The following is a 19813-nucleotide window of genomic DNA, read 5'->3' as shown; positions in this document are numbered from 1 at the left end:
ATGCAGGGAGCCCGACATAGGACTCGATCCAGGGTCTCCAGGATCAGGCCCTGGGCTGAAGGCAAGCGCTAAACCGCTGAGCCACCCAGGTTGCTTCTATGCTTCAGGACATCCATACCCACTTTCAGAGAAGTCGTTACTGACTCCTAGATATTTTGTTGTCCCTTCAAACTAAGATCTCAAAAGAGAGAAGCAAAATATTCTTGGCATTTTCTTTTGATTTAATTTTAAAGACTCACAATTGAAATGACTTATTTCAACAGAGGTATGAGTATTAAAAAAAAATGGTTTTAAAAGCCACTTTTCAAAATTCGGATTCAATCCAGATAAAGAAAATCTGTATACCACATTTCATCAAATGTAATATACTCTTGAGTGTAGGGACATGTCATTTTTTAAAAGATTTTATTGATTTATGTGAGAGAGATGGAAAGAGAAAGACTGTGAGTGGTGGGCAGGGAGGAGCAGAGGGAGAGAGAGAAACAGACTCCCTGCTGAGCAGATAACCCTACAAGGGATTCAATCCAAGAACTGTGAGACCATGACATAAGTCCAAGGCAGACACTTAACTCACTGAGTCACCCAGGTGCCCCAGGACATGTCATTATTTTAATACTACTAAGAAATAAAGAATAATACTGACAGGCTGTGGCAGGCTGTATGATATCTTGCTATCAGAGATATTAACCTAAAAAAAATGGATCTTTGAATTGAAGGGGGAAAAAGTGTCTCTGTAAGAAATAACTTTAAAAAAATGAAAGCTCTTTTCTTGTAGTTCATTAAAACATGATAATAGTAATTAGGATAACAATATTCTGTGTACTATTAATATGACACTTACCAACTAAATAGGTAACAGAATTAGTACTTACAGCATGCAAAACAGTACACTAAGAAAGATTTAGGAAATGAATTAATATTTTGAGAAAATGTTTTACAGAATCCTACAGTCCAAGGGTTGGACATTTTACCATTTCATGATGTTTTCCTACTATTCACAACACACTTTGCTGGGGTCCAATACAAGTTCAGTGTTATATCTCTGCCAAAGCTATAAATTAATTGATAAATATATATAATATATATAAAATATTATATAAATAATTGATAAATATAATTGATAAATATATATAAGACAATGAAAATCAAGGTATCATCTTGACTATGGAACAAATAATGGTAGGAAGTGGCTTATATGTAAGAGTTGAACGGTCTTCCACATAGTCATCCCTCAAGTTAGACATACTTGTTCAACCAGTAATGACGGACTGACTGGGACAGAGCTGCTACTGGACCAGCAAAAAGAGTTTAATTCAGGTTGCCTCACAAGAGGAAAGGGAAAATAAAAGACTGAGCTGTACATGACCAGTTTCTTCTTCCAAACTTGCTAATCACATAAATAAATTACTCCACTTTCTCAGGAAGAAGTTAGTGGAGGGATGAAGAAGTGTCAAGAGTGTTACACTAATGGACACATCTCTACCTGAAAGGGAACAGGGGCAGAGAGGAAAAGTGCGGATTCCCACCCTAACAGTTCAGCCAGTTTGTCTACACATAATCATATGCGTGGGAAAGGAGACTCTATTTTTTTTTTTATTGGAGTTCAATTTGCCACCATATAGCATAATACCCAGTGCTCATCCCACCAAGTGCCCCCCTCAGTGCCCATCACCCAGTCACCCCATCCCCCCGCCCACCTCCCCTTCCACTCCTCCTATTCGTTTCCCAGAGTTAGGTGTCTTTAATGTTTTGTCTCCCTCACTGATATTTTCACTCATTTTCTCTCCTTTCCCCTTTATTCCCTTTCACTATTTTTTATATCCTCCAAATGATGAGACCATATAATGCTTGTCCTTCTCCGATTGACTTATTTCACTCGGCATAATACCCTCCAGTTCCATCCACACTGAAGCAAATGGTGGGTATTTGTCGTTTCTAATGGCTGAGGAATATTCCATTGTATACATAGACCACATCTTCTTTATCCATTCATCTTTCGTTGGACACTGAGGCGAAAGGAGACTCTATTAACCCTTCCTGGTTTAAAATACCCAAAAGACCTATCAGCAGAGTGACTTAGACTCATGAACCCCAAAAGTTCTAGCTTATGCTTAACTTAGTAGAATGCACAGAGCCCAGGCTAACCTTGGCTTTATGCTGGAATGGTGCAACTCTGGTCATCTGAAGAATAGAGAATCTTGAGAAAGGAGGGGAAAGGATAGTGCATACTTTCTATTTGTCAGTAGGGGTAGGTGGTGAGGGGAAAGGTGGTGATGGGTGGGAGAATGTGCCTAGGAAGAGACTTTTAGGCCCTCATACAAATAGTGACACATCTTAAATTTAGATTTGGCTCCAGTATCTGTAGAAAACTTTGAGTTAAAACAGAAAAACAGCCTCCTATTTTGTTCTTTTTTCAGAACGGACTTTTGGAAAGCACACCTTTAAAAACTTTTATGAATGTGCAGATACGAGTAATTTGTAATCTGAATATGAATCATTCTGTGCAACTGATAATTAGAACATTTTGGAAAATGGCTAAACACTATTTTAAGCTAAGACAGTACAATAGAATTTAGAGATGGAAGAAATATGCTGATATTTTTAAAGACAAAAATTAAAGCATTTTTCTTTAAATAATATATAATCATTATAGGAACATAGGAAAATACAGAGACTAGTAAAAATTTCCTAGAATATCTGACCTCCTAGAAATTTGCCTTATCAACATCTGCCAACCATAATTTCATATAATCTGATCTTTCTTATAAATACATGCAAATAGTAGGAGAGATTGATGATACTCTATGAGAAGTGAACTACACCTATGCATGTTATTTAATTAAGAAGTGTTCATTTCAATAAAATATAACAATTACCACCACAGAAGTATAAGTGAAGGAATTACTGAATTTAACTTAAATATATATTCATACACATACACACACACTAAAAAATATGGTGCTTACAAAATGTCCCTTTAAATTAAGAAAAGTGAAAATGGTGCCAGTATCACATGTATCTCTCTTATTTAAAGTTTTTATTTAAATTCTGATTAGGGGATCCCTGGGTGGCGCAGCGGTTTGGCGCCTGCCTTTGGCCCAGGGCGCGATCCTGGAGACCCGGGATCGAATCCCACGTCGGGCTCCCGGTGCATGGAGCCTGCTTCTCCCTCTGCCTGTGTCTCTGCCTCTCTCTCTATCTCTCTGTGACTATCATAAATAAATAAAAATTAAAAAAAAATTAAATTCTGATTAGTTAACATACTGTGTGACATTAGTTTCAGGTGTATGATATAGTGATTCAACACCTCCATACATCACTACACTCATTGCTCATCACAAGTGCCCTCAATTCCCATCACCTATTTCACCTATCCCCCCCCCCCCACCTCCATTCAGGTAACCATCAGTTGGTTCTCTACAGTTAAGAGTCTGGTTCTTGATCTGCTTCTCTTTTTTCCCTTTGCTTGTTTATTTTGTTTCTTAAATTCCATGTATGAGTGAAATCATCATGTGTCTTTTAACTGTATATTTCAAATTAGACTACCATTACTGACTCATTGCTTTAAAAACATAAGGAAATCATCACAACCACATGTACTCTTTCTCCTTTTTAAATTTACATTATATCCTATTAAATATAATTCCAATAATTTTTTTAAAGATTTTATTTATTTATTCATGAGAGAGAGACAGAGAGAGAGAGAGGCAGAGACACAGGCAGAGGGAGAAGCAGACCCCATGCGGGGAGCCTGACCTGGGACTTGATCCCTGGTCTCCAGGATCAGGCCCTGGGCTGAAGGTGGCGCTAAACCACTGAGTCACTGGGGCTGCCCTAGTTCCAATCATTTTTAACTGTATTTTATAATTTTGCTTTAGTGGGTCATTTTATGAGTCACTGAAACACAACCTCTCCATTCCTGAATCATTTTATTTGGATAATCTCTTTAGTGGCTGCATTATTTGGTTATTTTTCATTTCCCTTACTGGAAACCTTGCTTCCTTCAATATCCTCCTTTCATGCATCCCTTTTTATTCCTTGTGTATGTGAATCTTGAAAATTTTTCTTTTTTTTTTTCTTTCTGAGCAGAAGCGACCAATACTTTTTCACCGCCAAACTGTGGAGATGTATCTTCAGTACCTTCCATTGCTGATTATTTTATGAAAGAATTTAAGGTCATTCTGAATTTCTGCCCCATGTTCCTGACTTTTTTTCCTACAATTTCTTGAAATTCTATAGCTTGACCAGAATAGTCTTAATTATTTTATTATATTTCTCTTCCTCAGGGAATAACTTTTCGTTTTAATTAGAAAACTTTGAAAACAAAATTTCAGAGAAGAAGTATGCTTTAGACACACAGTTTATTTTAAGTTTGCTCAGTAAGGCTCACTGATGATGCATTTCCTCAATCTCCACCTTTCTGTCCTGCCTTACAGCTTGCATCACCATGGTATCCCTCCATATTTGTGATCTCCTCATGTTGATCCACTGTCTCCCTGCTGCTTTGTTCAGTCACATTTGCTCTACTTTTGTGGCATTAAATGCTACTTTCATCACTCTAGTACCTTCAGTTCTAACTTCTAGTTTTCCTCTCAGCATTTCCAGATTGATTTTATCTCCTTCCTTTGTCTTATAATCACTTCCTTGAACTTCTAGTTCTCTTATCTGGACAATGAGCTTGTTTTGAAAGGTCATATTTTTGTAATTTTTTTTAGACTAAGGAGTAGTATTTGTTTGAACGCTCCCGCTAGAACTCGCCTTGTACTTTCTAATAATTTATTACTGTTCTTCAAGGGCCTTTTCCTTAAGATCCTTTTCTCATTTTTCACTATGTGTATATGTCCTGTTCATGATTTATTTTTAGAGAAGACAGTGAATTGATGAAGAAGAGAATGGGAAATGAGAGACAAAGAATGAATCGGCCTGGGCCAGACAGTAGCACTGATTTGGGCTCGTGGTTTTAGAGACTTTCTCACCAATGCTGTTTTCTTTGCTTTTTCTCCTCAACAATATGGGTACAATACAATATGGGTACAATTCGTTTTTGTGGTGAGGGTATAAATGTGGCTCCCACTACTGCTCCTTTGAGCCTGTGCCCTAGCGGTCGAATTCTGTTGGGTTCTTTCAGCTGCAAGGCTGGATTATAGGAAAATAAAAAGTTTGAACACACACTTTTCTTTTAGATTCTGTTTTTCTGCTTTGCCAAGGTGATCTGCTTGATCATTAGCAATGAGATTCAAACCCAAGTCTGCTTGACTCATGTCACAAGGTTTTTAAATTGTTCTACACCATCATTTTACTATAGACTCCAAAATTCTTCGAAAGTAAATCACATAACAAACCTCAATTAACTAAAATATTTGGGGAATGGCATATTGTGGTAAATTATCTTTCATTTCAAGTGAGACAACAGGAAACCCTTTGATTTCAAAATGTATTATTGAAAACTCCTTTAAAATGTATTAGTCAACTTCCTTGACCTTTATAGTACATTATGCAAAAGGTAATTGATTCTTCTCTAGATGATTGAAGGTTGTTTAGGATCTCAATGTTAATATTATAGGGTGGCGTTTTCAACATTGTATACAATAGATGTGGGTGACTGTGATCAAATATTAAAATATATTCTGCATTCTAAAAGCTTGCAATGAAATACCATTAATTTGCAACATCTTTTTGGAAATGAGCTGTTTTCTATAGAAATAGAGGAGCAAAATGTTCATATATATGAATCCATAAAAAATAGCAATTTTATATGAGACTATGTTATATAATTTTCATATATTATTTGCAAATGTATATATTATATATTTATGTAATTTATAATATACACATATAATATATAAACTATGTATTGCATATAAAATTACATACATCATTTACTATTGCATATTTATAATTTTATTTAAATTATCATTTATCAGTGTTTTAATGTAATTTATTTTCTCCTGTTGTATTTTAAAGTAACAAAACTAGACATTGCAAGAACAAAAAGCTGGATCAATGTTGAGAGTCAAACAAAAGTCTTATAAATATTAGGTAAATAGATATGATCAACTGAAAACAAGGGACATATCTTCTACACCACATAGTATAAGTAGCACATTCTATGAAATACCTAAAATACGTTTGCACAAAGAATTATAAGGTTCCTTTTTGACATAAGGACTCTGGATAAACTGTGAAAATTGAACCAGTTATATTGTAGGTTTTTTTTTTTTACAGATAAACATTAAGAAATTTCTGAAAATTGGACTCAATTTCTCATTTTCCTTCTCATGTTTGGCAACTTGTAAACAACTTAAATGCACTCCTGATAAACTGTAGTTTGCTTCTATTTTGACAGTATTTCAACTGGTGGCTTTCACATCCTAGTCCTTGATAAGAAGTTTTCATTATCATATACATTTTGGGTTATTTGATAGCTGAGAGGGGAAAAAAAAGGACTAGCAAAAATATCTGAAAACTCCTCGTGCTCTTATCTTTCAAAAGGAAAGCATGTGCTGAGTAGATGAATTAAAAGGAGATAGGGAAGCCCAGACTGCCGTTTAACAGAAGTCATTGATCTTTACAAATTAGACTGACAACAGAGATCCATTAAAGTCTACAGCATAATGAAAAAAATTCCTTTCCTTTGGCTTTTCTTTTATCTCCACTCTTCCTAATTCTGATTCGTCTCTTCCATACTCTCCTGTCCTTCAAAAGAGACGCTAAATGCTGATGAGGTAATGGCCGTTAGAAACCTCTTTCAATCTCATTTGAGAAATGACTCTGATTCCAAACATTAATTTTTGCTACCTATCTGAATAACAATAAGCTTGCTATATCATTGATTATGCGGTGGAGAAGAATCAAGACAGAAAAAGAGGGGGCTGCTCATTTTAATATGGCAGTGCCAGCTCCATGAAATCCATTATGACTTAAAACAGGACACCCACGGCCATTTCTTACAGCACTTACCACAAAACTTACAGCATTTATCACTTTCTGCATTTAATTGTTTTTATTTGTTGACTTATATTTTGCTCTTCTTTAAAAGTAAGCTTCGCATGCATAGTAACCAGGTCATCCCAGGCTTCCTCAACTCAGACAAGTTCGAGCCCCACTACCATCCAATCACTTAATCATTTGAGACATATTTTTGGGATGCCTGCAAGAAAGCAAGAACACTTACTGTTGTGTGCTGTTTAGATAAATGGGTTTCTTAGAGAAGTAAGTAATAAAAATGAACTAATGAATGTGACATAAGCTACAAAATGGAGAAAAGGCCCGTAGTGCACATGTGCTTCTTCATTCTCCAGTCTCTACAGACAAAGGAGGAAATCATGCTATCCCTGTGTTCCTCAAATATTTTTTTTCATGTATTTATAGCACTTACCTGATTGTGTTGTAATCCCTCCTGTCTTCAAAGCAAAACCACAAGGCTTCTCAGTGCCTATTTTAGTAATTGCTATGAGTAGATGGTCGGTTGTATATGTGTCCCTGTGAGTGTGTGTAGGTGTATATGCACATGTATTTTTTTTTTTTTTACATGGGAGGCAATAATAAGATAAAAACTATTTTGGAAATACAGCATAGTGAGTCATGGAATCTGCTTCTCACCTGCCTGACCTTATCACAAAACCAGAAATCTAGTTCCAAGAAGCAGAAGCAGAGCTTCTGTTTGTGGCTCTGTAGCTGTTACCATACTTATCACCTTCTATACAGTATGTCATATATATAAAGTCATGCAGGGAGGTAGTATCACACCACATAAAAGCATTTGAGTCGGTATGTCCTTTGTTTGCCTGTTGCCTCCTTCTTTATAAGCTATAACAATTTGAAGAATACATTTAACTTCTCTGATTTCGGCTTTCTCTACACGTTAATGAAATTATAAAGCCTACTCCTAAATGTGCTAAGTGAGTCTTTATCAGAAAATATACATTAAATAGTTTGTATAATATTTAGCATACAACAAGTACTGGCTTCTGCAGCTGCCAGCCTGGTCTGTGTGGAAACTGCAATTCAGGGGTGAGAAATATTTTCTTGACCTTGCAATTATAGGAGGGAAGATCTGTGGTAATTATATAAGCCGTCTTATAATAGTAGAAGTCCAGTACTTATTGTTCCCTTTACTTCTCTTACCTGCTTCTCACTCTCAAACCAAAGGGACTAAGAAGTTGGGTTAGCAACATGAGGGAGAAACAGTAGGGAAAGGCATCAACCAGTTCCCATCTCGCATAAGATTTCCTACCTAGAACAGACCCTAGTAAGGGGAGAATGAGAAAATTAAATTGGACAGAAAGTGCAATTTCCAAAGAGGACAGCTTCTTTATTGACTTAACATGGTAATAGAACTCTTTATTACTTATGTGGGAATGGAAAGTTAGGGGCTGGTCTGTGTTATCATCCAGAGGCAGGAGGAGAATGTCAACCCTGAGTAAACAGAAGGGGAAATAACTCACTTGATGATTACATCTAATGAGTTCTGCTTATACAATGTACTGTTTAAACCCTCCATTGTGTTCACCAAAGTAAATCATGGACTACCCTTTGGATTATTTATTTTAAAAATTATATATTATGGCTGCCAATCTTCATGGTCATGCCAAGAGTTGGATAAATACAGCTAGATTTCCTTTCCACTGCAATTTCAGAATACTTGGGAGTAAAACATATGCTGCATTTTTATATCCACTGGTAGTAACTAAACTGATATTTTACCAGAATGGATATGTAGTGTTTTTATTAGTTTCAACTCCCCTTCACTATCTGGTTAGAATTTCTGGAAAACATTACTTTTATATAACTATTTGAGGTATGTATTTTTTTAACATAATGTTAGGTATAAAATACACACAATGCCCGTTTTATCCTCATTCCAAGTACATTCTTTTTAGAAACTGAGAGTCAATTTTATACTAGTGGTTGTATGGTGTCTTCCCATTGAGATATCTTCTCATTCCACAGAGGGTATAAGAATTGGACCTGTTATTTTTAGGAACAGATAAAACATTTCTCCAAGGTAATGGGACACCATGAGGTGTGCTCTTGCATATTACTTCCTTCGCTAATTAAACGGAATGTGAGACCGAAAGTAAGTTGACATTGTTAAAGTAAATGACCCAAAGCTTTAGTAATGAAGACACATCTAGGCTGAAGTTTATTGTTTTAATTTTAATCTTGAGCAATTTCAGCCCTACAGAGGAGGTGGCCTAAGTGTCCTGCAGTGTACCATTTCCATTGTATGACAGTGCAGCCCACTGACTCTGTAAGAACAAAACTATCTGTAATAAGTTGTATTTTGGAATGAAGTGGTTTATTTATATGCAAGGTGAATTGATATTGGACATTTATTAAATCTAGTTTTTAACAGGCTGTCATAAGTGGGGTTCTTCGGAGGGCAGAGATATCGGGAGACTAAAAGTTGCTTAAATTATGCTCCATAAAAATATAGATGAGGCTCGGATGCCTTTGGATTAAATATTCATTACTGAATATTTACATAATGCATGTGAAAGTGCTTTTAAAATAAAAACTCTCTTTATATAAATGGAAACTATGGCCAGATTCTCCCACATTATGCCCTGTAGAGTATTTCAAAGCATTCTCTGGGGGCCTTAGGGAGGAGAAATGCCTTCTATCACTTGTACAAAGGAAGGAAAGGCTGATTGTTCCACACTGTCCAAACCTACCCTACTTAAATTGTTTTGGCAATCTAGACATTCAACCTTTATTCAACCTTTAGTGAAGTACCTATTTTCTGTGGTTTATAAATCTCTGATTCTAAAAAAGAGAAATATGTTTTTGTGAACTACCATCCCCTGTTGAAAAGCGTTATAAGCTCAATAAGGCCTCTCAATAAATTATGCAGGATCACTTGACTATAATAAAAAAGCATAGAGAAACATGGTTTTATATTCCACCTCCACGATTTACTAGTTGTATGATCTTGGACAAGTAATTTTAACTCCATGCTTTATCGTTCTTCATCAATTCCTCTGATAGTCTAATGTCTACTCTGAAGGATGACTGAGAAATTAAAAGAGATAGTGCAACCAGCATTCCCATGATCTGACTCATTTAAAGGGCCAAAAAATGATTCATTTCCTCCTACAAAAATAAATGATTGTTTCCATATCAAAAGCAGCTCTCAGTTACCTGTGTTAATATATGGAAATCTCTATGCAAATAAATAAAAAATAATGCAAAAGTGTTTTTCACACATAGTTCTGTGATCTATTTTGATATTTTGTGTCTAATATTTCACTCTAGAATTTAGACATGAAAGAGGGATGTTAGGAATTGGATTGTTTAACTCTATCATTTTATAGAAGAACACATTCAGACAGAGATGACAAATACAATTATAAATATAATCCACCTAATTAGTGGTAGAATTGGGGCTGAAGATCAAATCTCCTTTTTTCTTCCTGTTCTGTGAATTTATAGTACTTCAAATAAAATGATCAAACTTATGTTCAAAATGAAGATCTCAATTTGAAGTAGTTGAAAAAAATCCCTGTCTTCACTAACTACTGTGCTATTATTTTCTGAAAATTTCATTCTGGGGGTGTGCATTATAATTGCTTATATTTGCCCAAAGCACCATATGGGGATATAATTCTCAAATAATTCCAGTCGAAATTTTGAATTAGGTAAGTCTAAGCTTTCAGCTACTTAGGACAGTTGTGGATTTAAAAAACAAAACAAAACAAAACAAACATTACTACCTGAGACCTAGCATAGTGATCAGATCACTTTACCTTATAACAGATTGCATTATTTGCTTCGTGTGTTATAGGAAGAGCAGGGATGAAGACTGCTTTTGCGGCTGAGTACATAGGTCCATTTTAACTTAATAGCTTAGTTTATAACTTCCCTATAGGAGAAAAGTAATTAAATACTTTGTTGTAAAAAAGTCCTTCTATTGTGACTCATATGCAGGAAAAACTAGCAGATAAAAGTGAGCAGAGCTGCTGATAATGACATAAGTAATGATAAAGTAAGAAAAGCTAGTAATAATTCCATAAGAACTGGAAATTGAGATTTACTTTGGAAAATTCACATAGGTCATCTTGTATGGAAAGAGGCTCATTTCCCATTACCGTCTATCTGTGCTTCTCTCACTTATTTTCTGCCTTGCACTGGCAGAAAATCTGTTTTGTATACATCTTATCTGTTTGATTATACCATTTAGAGCTTGGGAACCAAATCCCTTTATGTCATATTTCTATAATTAACAAGCATCTAACCTATTATTCTCTGAATTAGGCATATACCAGTTATGGGTTAAATGAATTAATACATTTGTGTTTTGACAATAAGAAATTATATTTCATATAATGGAAAGGGGAAATAATCACAAAGTAGCTGCAATTCTTAAAGGAAATGTTCTCACATTCTGTTCAATAGAAGTGGTAAATTATAAAAATTTATCCAGAGTTCTCAAACTAAAAAGAAATGAGTGTTTGTGATAGTGGTTTAAAATATACTCAGTTTAAAATACCTATGTGATAACTCTATAATTTACTTGAATTATTTCCAATGAGATTTTCATAAATAGTATATGAGCTGAATATTTAAAAAAAAAGTCAAGTTCTTTTGTATGTGTCTAAATTTTATTATATGATTTCTAACCTTGCCTACAGATAGCAAACACTGGTAGCTACCTTGGCCGTATCTATTTCCTCATCTTTCTTTTTAGAAGAATCTTAACCTTGTTTAAGAATTCACCTTTGGACACTGGTTGGCTCAGTCGATTATACCTTCAACTCTTGGTTTCTGCTCAGGTATGATCTCAGGTTGTGAGATCGAGCCCCTTATTGGGTTCCACACTCAGCTGGAGTCTGCTTGCGATCCTCTCCGCCCCCGTCTACTCCTCCTGCTTGTGTTTTCCCTTTCCCTCTTTCTCTCAAAAATAAATAAACCTTAAAAAAATAAAAAAGAGTTGACCTTGTCCCCATGTCCTCCAAGAGACTCTATAAAAGCTGCCTTAACACATAGCTCCAGGGAGAGGTCCTGATTTGATGCCTTATTTTATCACAGTTTACCATCACTCTCACCTGTAATTGGTTAGAATATCTGATTGAGCCAATTAGTACATGATTCCCAATGTCCTCCCTGAGAGTTATCAGTCCATTAGGGAGATTTTTTTCTGTCTTCTCTTACACATTTTCTCTGTATTCCCTCCTTCTCTCCTTCTTCCTCTCATTTTCTTTCTCTCTTTCTTTCCCTCGCTTGCTCCCTCCATCCCTTCCTTCTTTCCCTCTCATCCTCCAGGCTCCTTCTTCTCCCTCTCCTCCACTTCCCTATTTCCACCCCTTATTCCCTCCTGCTGACTATGTAAAAGGAAGCAAGTAGCCTGGGAGCTTTGCAAATACCAATTACCACCTTAACCCTACAAAGAGAAGTGATCCTACCTGAAACTGGATGCTGAAAGTGACAGAGCTGAGAGATGGAAAGAATCTGGGTCTGTCGTGTCACCCTTGAGACACTGCAGAGACTAACTGAATCCACACTCCATATGGACTTCTACTTTCTTAAAATGATAAATGTACTTATAGTATAAGCAAGTTTGTTACAATATTTCTGCAAACTAATTTTGATGCATGCCTTAACCTCAATCCTCCACAACATTTTAAAACTTCTTTCCTTGCCCACTTATTTTTTCTATACTTGCCGTTATTATTCTTATGTAGAGAAACATGTCTAGCTTTATGATACTAAATGATTACCATTAAATACTGACAATAGCAAAGGAAAATAGTACAAACTCCAATGAAATACGAACAGCTAAAAGGCCGATTTTATAATGTGCATTTGTAGCAGCCATTTGAGTGAGTCTACATAATGGTTTTAAAGGACTTTCAATAATGTTTCCTGCAGCTGTGCAGACTTTTAACTTTTAACTCTTCATTTAAAAAATACATCTAAATATAAATCAAGCACTATACACTTCCAATTTAGCTGTTTGAATGGAAAGAGAAAGTTGAAAGCTGGAGCAGTCATGAGTAAGTGCTATAGAAAGCTGTAGTCGACAGTTGCAATTTAAAACCAATCAAGTGGGCAGGAGAAGGGGAACACAGAACCTGAAAATAACTGGGAAGCTTAGAAATAGTTTTAAAGCAGTAGCTACCCTAATAATGATTATGGTTAATTAGCGATCCAAGGGTCCCACCCCCTCAGCAAGTAGTTAGAGAACAACAGTTCAGTTTCCACTGGTATTAATCACCTGAGCTGATCTTTCTTAGTGCAGGGTGCTCAGCCCGGTCAAAGTGCAGAAGGTGACAGCTCCATAGTTACAGGCATCCATACTCCAAGTTCTTGGAGTCGGGCACAAGACTGCAAACAAAGATCTTTTAATGCGGATGGCACATGCAACATGAAAAGTGGCGTTGTGGTGCCCTCTCAAGAGTGTTCATTCCTGGGGGTCTGTAACGAGAATATGCCAACATGCTACCTTTTACACTTTTACCCTTGGCCATTCATTAAGTCTTGAAGAAGAAGGAAAAAAGCCATTTTAGACCTAAAATAATCCTTTCTTCTTTGGCACTGTGAAAGAAAGTAGACTCCCTTTGTTGTCCTTTCAGTTATACTTCCTTGTAAAAATATGGAAAAATCATTTAAAGCCATGTTTTGCCCTCTGGAGACAGAGGACATTACCCTACACAGCTTACCTACACGTTAGAGTTTATGAAAACACAATTACATGCAGAAATCCTTTCCGAATAGAAAAGTATTACACAGACACTTAAGAGTTGGAGTCATTCTTATGATCAGATTATCAATTCCAAGCTAGAAAGAAACTGGGAGATATTTTGCATCATTGGAACTTATTGTATGTCAGGGGAATGATCACGGCTTTTAGGGGCCATAAAAATTTCCCTCAAAACTCCAAACCCCAAACCTGAAAGTGACAGTGGATAGCTAACAATAATAGGGAGGTAGCTTACATATTTCTCTTTGAAAAATCTTTTTATACATATTTATTCTCAGTAATGTTTACAGATTTTTTTTTCTGAGATGCTTTGATAGAAAGTATCAAGGGATGACTTGTTCTTTGTGCTTTAAACCTGGATCTCCACCAGCCGTTTTTCTCTCTCCTCCCTGAGAGTGGATGCAGAGGTGGTTAAGTGTGAAATAGAACCTTAGATGCTTTGGAAACACTCAGGCCAGAAGGTACGAAGGAACTTAGGCCAACTGTAGCAACTGTACCAGGTAAAGACAAGATGGGGAGGCAATGAGAGAGCAAGATGCAGTTGTTACAAGGACTGCTTTCCTGATCCTGAGCTTTGTTTTCTTGCTTTTCTTTTCTTTTCTTTTCTCGTTGCTTAAAAAATGCATAGAAGCACCTCGTTCTTTTTCACCTTTTCTATTACAAAGGTAATGCATGTTCACTATTTCTGAATGAATATTTGAAAGATATAGTGAAATACAAAGAAAAGTAATTCGAGCATACATCCCAGATATAGAAGAAACAACTGTTAATGTATTGCAGTGTATGGTTCATATATAAATGGAGAACACAAAATATTCCTCGGACAGATTATCTTTTCCCAAAATGATAGGACAGTATTTCTTGTCCTGTATGCCCCTCCAGAAACTTGCCATTTCCAGTCCAAAGACAGAATTTATCTCCCCTCTTCTTGAACCTGTTTGGGACTGTGGGCTGCCTCCACCAATCGGGAATGATGAGATGGATGCCATGTGCCTTCAGGCATCAGGTCATAAATGGTGATATAACTCTTCCTGGCTCCACCTTAGGATGTTTACCCTCTCAGTCAGGCACCATGGGGAGACCAGCTCGGGGAGCCCAGAGAGACCACAGGGAGAAGCCTCTTAGAGAGGCCTGTATAGAGAAAAACAGATCCTCAGTTAGTAAAAGTCACTGGACATTTGAGCAAGTGAGCCCTCAGGTGATTACAGCCCCAACCTTCATATCTGCCAGCTGAGGCCTAAATATCATGAGGGAGAGAGAAATGTCCCTTGCTTACCCTGACTGAATTGCTGACTTACAGAAATTATGAGTATTAAAAGTTTTCAATTTTTGAAAATCCATTGTGATTTGTTATGCAGCCTTAGATAACTGACACATATACAGTATCATACCAATTTTACCATCTTTTATTATGTGCATTCTTTTAGAAACCTTTCTAAACCATGGCCATGTTTTGATTGATCAAACATTAATGATCACAAAATATTTGGGGTCAAGTATTTTTGGAAATGTTATGAAGATTTCAACAATATAGAGGGCAAGTATAAGATTCTTCTGTACTTCAAAAAAAAAGATTCTTCTGTACTTCAAATACCAACTTTCTTGGAACTTTAGCAATTAAGGGGAAGAAATGCATTAAAATTTATATTTAGCTCTTTTTCTAGAGTTGGAATAAACTATCTTTTATTTTTCTGGTTCTTAAAGTAATAAGTAGTGTTTCAGATAGAAAGGTATAAACTTCTAGTTGTAAGACAAATAAATACTAGGGATATAATGTACAATGTGATGACTAAAGTTAAGTGATATCTAGGAAAGTTTTTAAGAGGATAGACTCCAAAAGTTCTCATCATCAGGATAATTTTTCTCTTTTCTGTTTATTGTTTCAATGAGGTAATTTTTTTTCTCTTTTCTTCTTATCATACCTGAATCTATCACTGTAACCATTTTGCAGTATATCTAAATTGAACCATCTTAATGTACACCTTAAACTTACAGGCCAATTTATCAATAAAAATTAGTGGGAAAGTGAATAAAAAAATAGAAGAGATACCTAGATGCTAGGCAGAGGAGAAATAAAATAAAGAGTTATGAATGATGAGGATAGGAGAGCAAGAAGAGAATAATCATGGAGGAGAGTAAAAGGACATAGAGACTCAGTAGATTTCAAGCCGGTTATGCTAGAGGAAGACAGATGAAGGTGTTTAACACACCAACCTCTGATTTTCCTTTAAAATTTGGAGGTATTGAACCAGGTCCATAACTCTGCAATGACCAGATGTTCAGCTGACCAACTCTTTATCAGGTAGCCACAGCAACCTGCCAGGGAGAAAATTATTCTCAAGGCTGGGGGTCATTGTCCCATTGAGCTTGAAATCCCTGGGTTAGTGGAATGAGTCCAAGAGTCAAATGTAACCTATAGATGGAAGTCCATTGTCTCTGATTTAACATTAAGAGCCATCCTAGGTCAATCATGAGTCACTTCTGCAGGCAATGTTATTTTCTATCATTTAATTATAATGTACTTGTCACAGAACAGACTTAACACTTGTTAAAAATAAGCAAATGGAAGATTAATTTCTTTCAATCATAACATAAATCCAATGATAGACTTTTCCAGCAACATGTCTGTTTCACTGTAAAACAATTTAGAGGACTGTTTTAGAGCACAGGCACTGCCATCAGAACACCCATGCTGATATCTTGTCTCTACTGCTCACTGAGTGACATTTGTCAAATTCCTGAACTGTGGAGACTTACTTCACCTGTAAAATGAAAAGAATTATAGAATCTCCACTATAAGTTTGTTTGGGAGATTTAATGAGAGACTGTATGCCATTTACTTAAAAAATTCTTAGTGCAAAAGAAGTATTGAATAATGTGAGCTCCCATTAATAACTGTTTCCTTTTTTTTCCCCCCTTCAATTTAAGCAGACTAGTGCCTGCTTTTAGCTGCATATCCTATGTTTTCTAGGTTGTGCATAGTGGTCATTTGAAATATTCATTCTTTTGTGGAGTTATAAATTATTGCTTTGAAAACAAGATGATTAAATAGCAATACTATTACTACTACTAATAATAACAATAATAATATTTTAAAGTAGGAAATCATTTCAAACACTTCGTAACATTAAATAACCTCAATACAATTACCCATATTTGGCAAACAAAATTTACACAATGAAACATACTAAGTTAAGAGAAAGAAAGGTATGCTTTCGTTTGAGGAATCCCTCAAGATTATAGACCCAATTGGGCAAAGTGCCGATTACAAGTGCCAGAAAGTGCATCTTTTCTGGCCACCATTATCTCCTGTTGGAACTTCACAATTAAGGGTATTATTGATGGGAAAGAGGCTGAAACTTGTACATACCAGAGTATTTCTCTGTTAATCATTTTAAGAGCACAAAATGAAGTTAACCTACAAGGGCATGCATATAGAATAGCATATAATGTCTGGATTAAAATGATTATAATGAATACCTATCAATTTAATAATGATTAGCTGCTTGCTACATTGTATGTTCCACAAATGTTTCAAGGGCAAAAAGGAATGAAGATGCTAAAATGAAATCCTCTACAAATGGTATTTCAAACTTGCAGATTTTATTTTTGTTCTAAAAGTAATATAGAGAGAGCTTTTAGGCAAAGCATTTGCAAGTACTGGTCTTGGGGTGATGGTAGGGAGGCTGATAATCTAACATTAAAAAAGACAACCCCTGTCCTTAAAGAAACTTATAATTTAGTGTGGGAGATAATCACGTAAGATATAACATTAGGGAGTGAATGAAGAGGAGTTGGACAAAAGTGTTGAGTTATATATAAAAATACCCAGCTGATGGAGCTTAAATGAAACCTTTAACTAAAATTTCTCCAGGTAAGCTGTAACACCGAAGTTGTTAAAGCTTTTCTGAATAGCATTCCATTTTTAAATTGAAAATAATTCTGGGTGAACAATTTTTAAATTCTATACTTAAGATGCTATAAGCATTTCAATGATTATAAATCAGAAAAAAAAAGCACAAGTTGGAATTAATATAGCATTTGCACTTTTCTCCTTGTGTCACTTTTGGTGAAATATAAGGCAATATCAGAATTTTTAAAATTAATTTTTCAAAGATTTGCCACTCATTAGATCTGCATTTCTTCTCTGTAAGACTTTGTCTAACATGTTGGAAGCCTAAAAGGAAATTATTAGAAATTAGAAATGAAATGACTTTTTTTAAGGCCATAGTACTTGACTATGAATATAAATGAAAAGCATATTTTGTTAAAACAGTCAGAACAAAAATTATACAAAAGTGGTCGGTGATTACAAAAAGCTGTGTCACGAATACATATTTTTGTAGAAGCTAAGTACTCTGACATTATATAAATCAAACCTTCAATTAGTGTTAGGGCTTTATAAGATGTGGTCCAAAGTGCTCCATGCCCGTCACTTTACCAGTTGATATAAGCAGAAGAATAGAAATTCACAGGAAAAAAAATTATTGAAGCTGGAGACATTTTAGGAGTCACAGAGCTCAGAAGGATTGTCCTGGACTTGTCCTTATTTCTTCATGAGCAATGCTCCCCAAGTCAGGGAAGTGGGCCTCCAAGGCAGTCCCTCATGGACTTTGAGATGTCTTTTTTTTTTTTTTTTAAGATTTTATTTATTTATTTGAGAGAACATGAGTGTGGGAAGGGGCAGAGGGAGAGGGAGAAGGAGACTCCTTGCTGAGCAGGGAGCTTGATGCGGGGCTGCATCCCAGGACCCTGGGATCATGACCTGAGCCAAAGGCCCTGAGATGTCTTTCTTAGGCAGTATAGCAGATGTCATTGGGATCTTCTCCATATTACCACTTACACCACAGTGAGGGTTTACTCACTGGATTTCCAACTGTCAGAACCTTAACTGCTTCGCCCGAGAGCCACTGGACATTGCTTTGCCACTTACACAGCAGGCAAAAGTGCCTGGGAATTACTACACCCTTACATGAATAGCACTCAGCAATGACTAACAGGAGTTGGTGTATAAATATCCTGGCTTCTATGCCTCTTGGGTCTAATAAATCTGAGGTATGGGTTTTACACTGACTCCCAGAGCTGACCTGGTGGGACGAAGGCTCACTGCCCTGAGTGGCAGCTGGCTTGTAAAACCCTATTTCTGAGCTGTTTACTCTTCACTGTGTCACATCCCACTGCCATACTTTCACCTTCTTAACAGCCTAGTTGGGCAAAGTCCCTGTGTGAGAGCTGCTAACAATGTAATTCAAACTGAAAAAGAGGGAGCAAAGTGACCGGTTTACCTTCATCTGATTTAAGCAAAGGGAAATAAATTCCCAAGAGAAGCAGAATTCTGAGAGAAAGGCAACCATAAGACAGGCCCTCATGACCCCTGTATTTATTGTGACAAAGATATGTCAATTTCCTGTCAACCAAAAACTGTGGTCCACGGAAGTGAGCTGGTTTGAATAATCTTGGCAAGGCTCAACCCAAAGGGATGGTTCTCCAACCATCAGGTAGGAGAAAGATGAATAAACATGTTGAAATGTATAGACAATTAAAGTGAATTGATTGGATTTGCCTTTTAAAACTGAGTGAGAACACGATCTCTCAATTCTTATAATGGCTCCTGGACAAGTCTAAGATTTATCCAGAGGTTAGTAAGAGTAAGGAAGGGAGATCTGATACAACATGGTTTTAGGCAGTGATGGGAAGCAAACAAAACACTTCACGTTCGCCCTCTATCTAATTCAGACTGTTGAATAAACCAACTGGTGAGACATGGCACGAATTTCCTTCCCAACCTCCCCTTTACCCATGCAAGACATTGCTGACGAAACAGATCACTAGGCTCACAATGGTGCTCCAAGTGCCTCTCAATAGCAGGGTCTGGGAGTCCCTATCAGTCAGACTTGACATGTAAATCACAACCCTTTATGAATCTTTGACCTTTTGGGAGAAATCTTAATTCCGTAGCCTCATATTTAAGGCTTTTGTCATCTATCTCCACACTAACTTTCCAGTCTTGTGCTCTATCAAACTCCTCCACACATATTGAAATTAAGCCATAATATGTTCGAGATCCTCAAATAGTTATTGACTCACAATCTCCTGATTCAGAATGCCTTT

Source organism: Vulpes vulpes, chromosome 6 (assembly GCF_048418805.1).
Source record: "Vulpes vulpes isolate BD-2025 chromosome 6, VulVul3, whole genome shotgun sequence".
Classification (NCBI taxonomy): Eukaryota; Metazoa; Chordata; class Mammalia; order Carnivora; family Canidae; genus Vulpes; species Vulpes vulpes.
Note: the sequence above shows the minus strand (reverse complement) of the source record.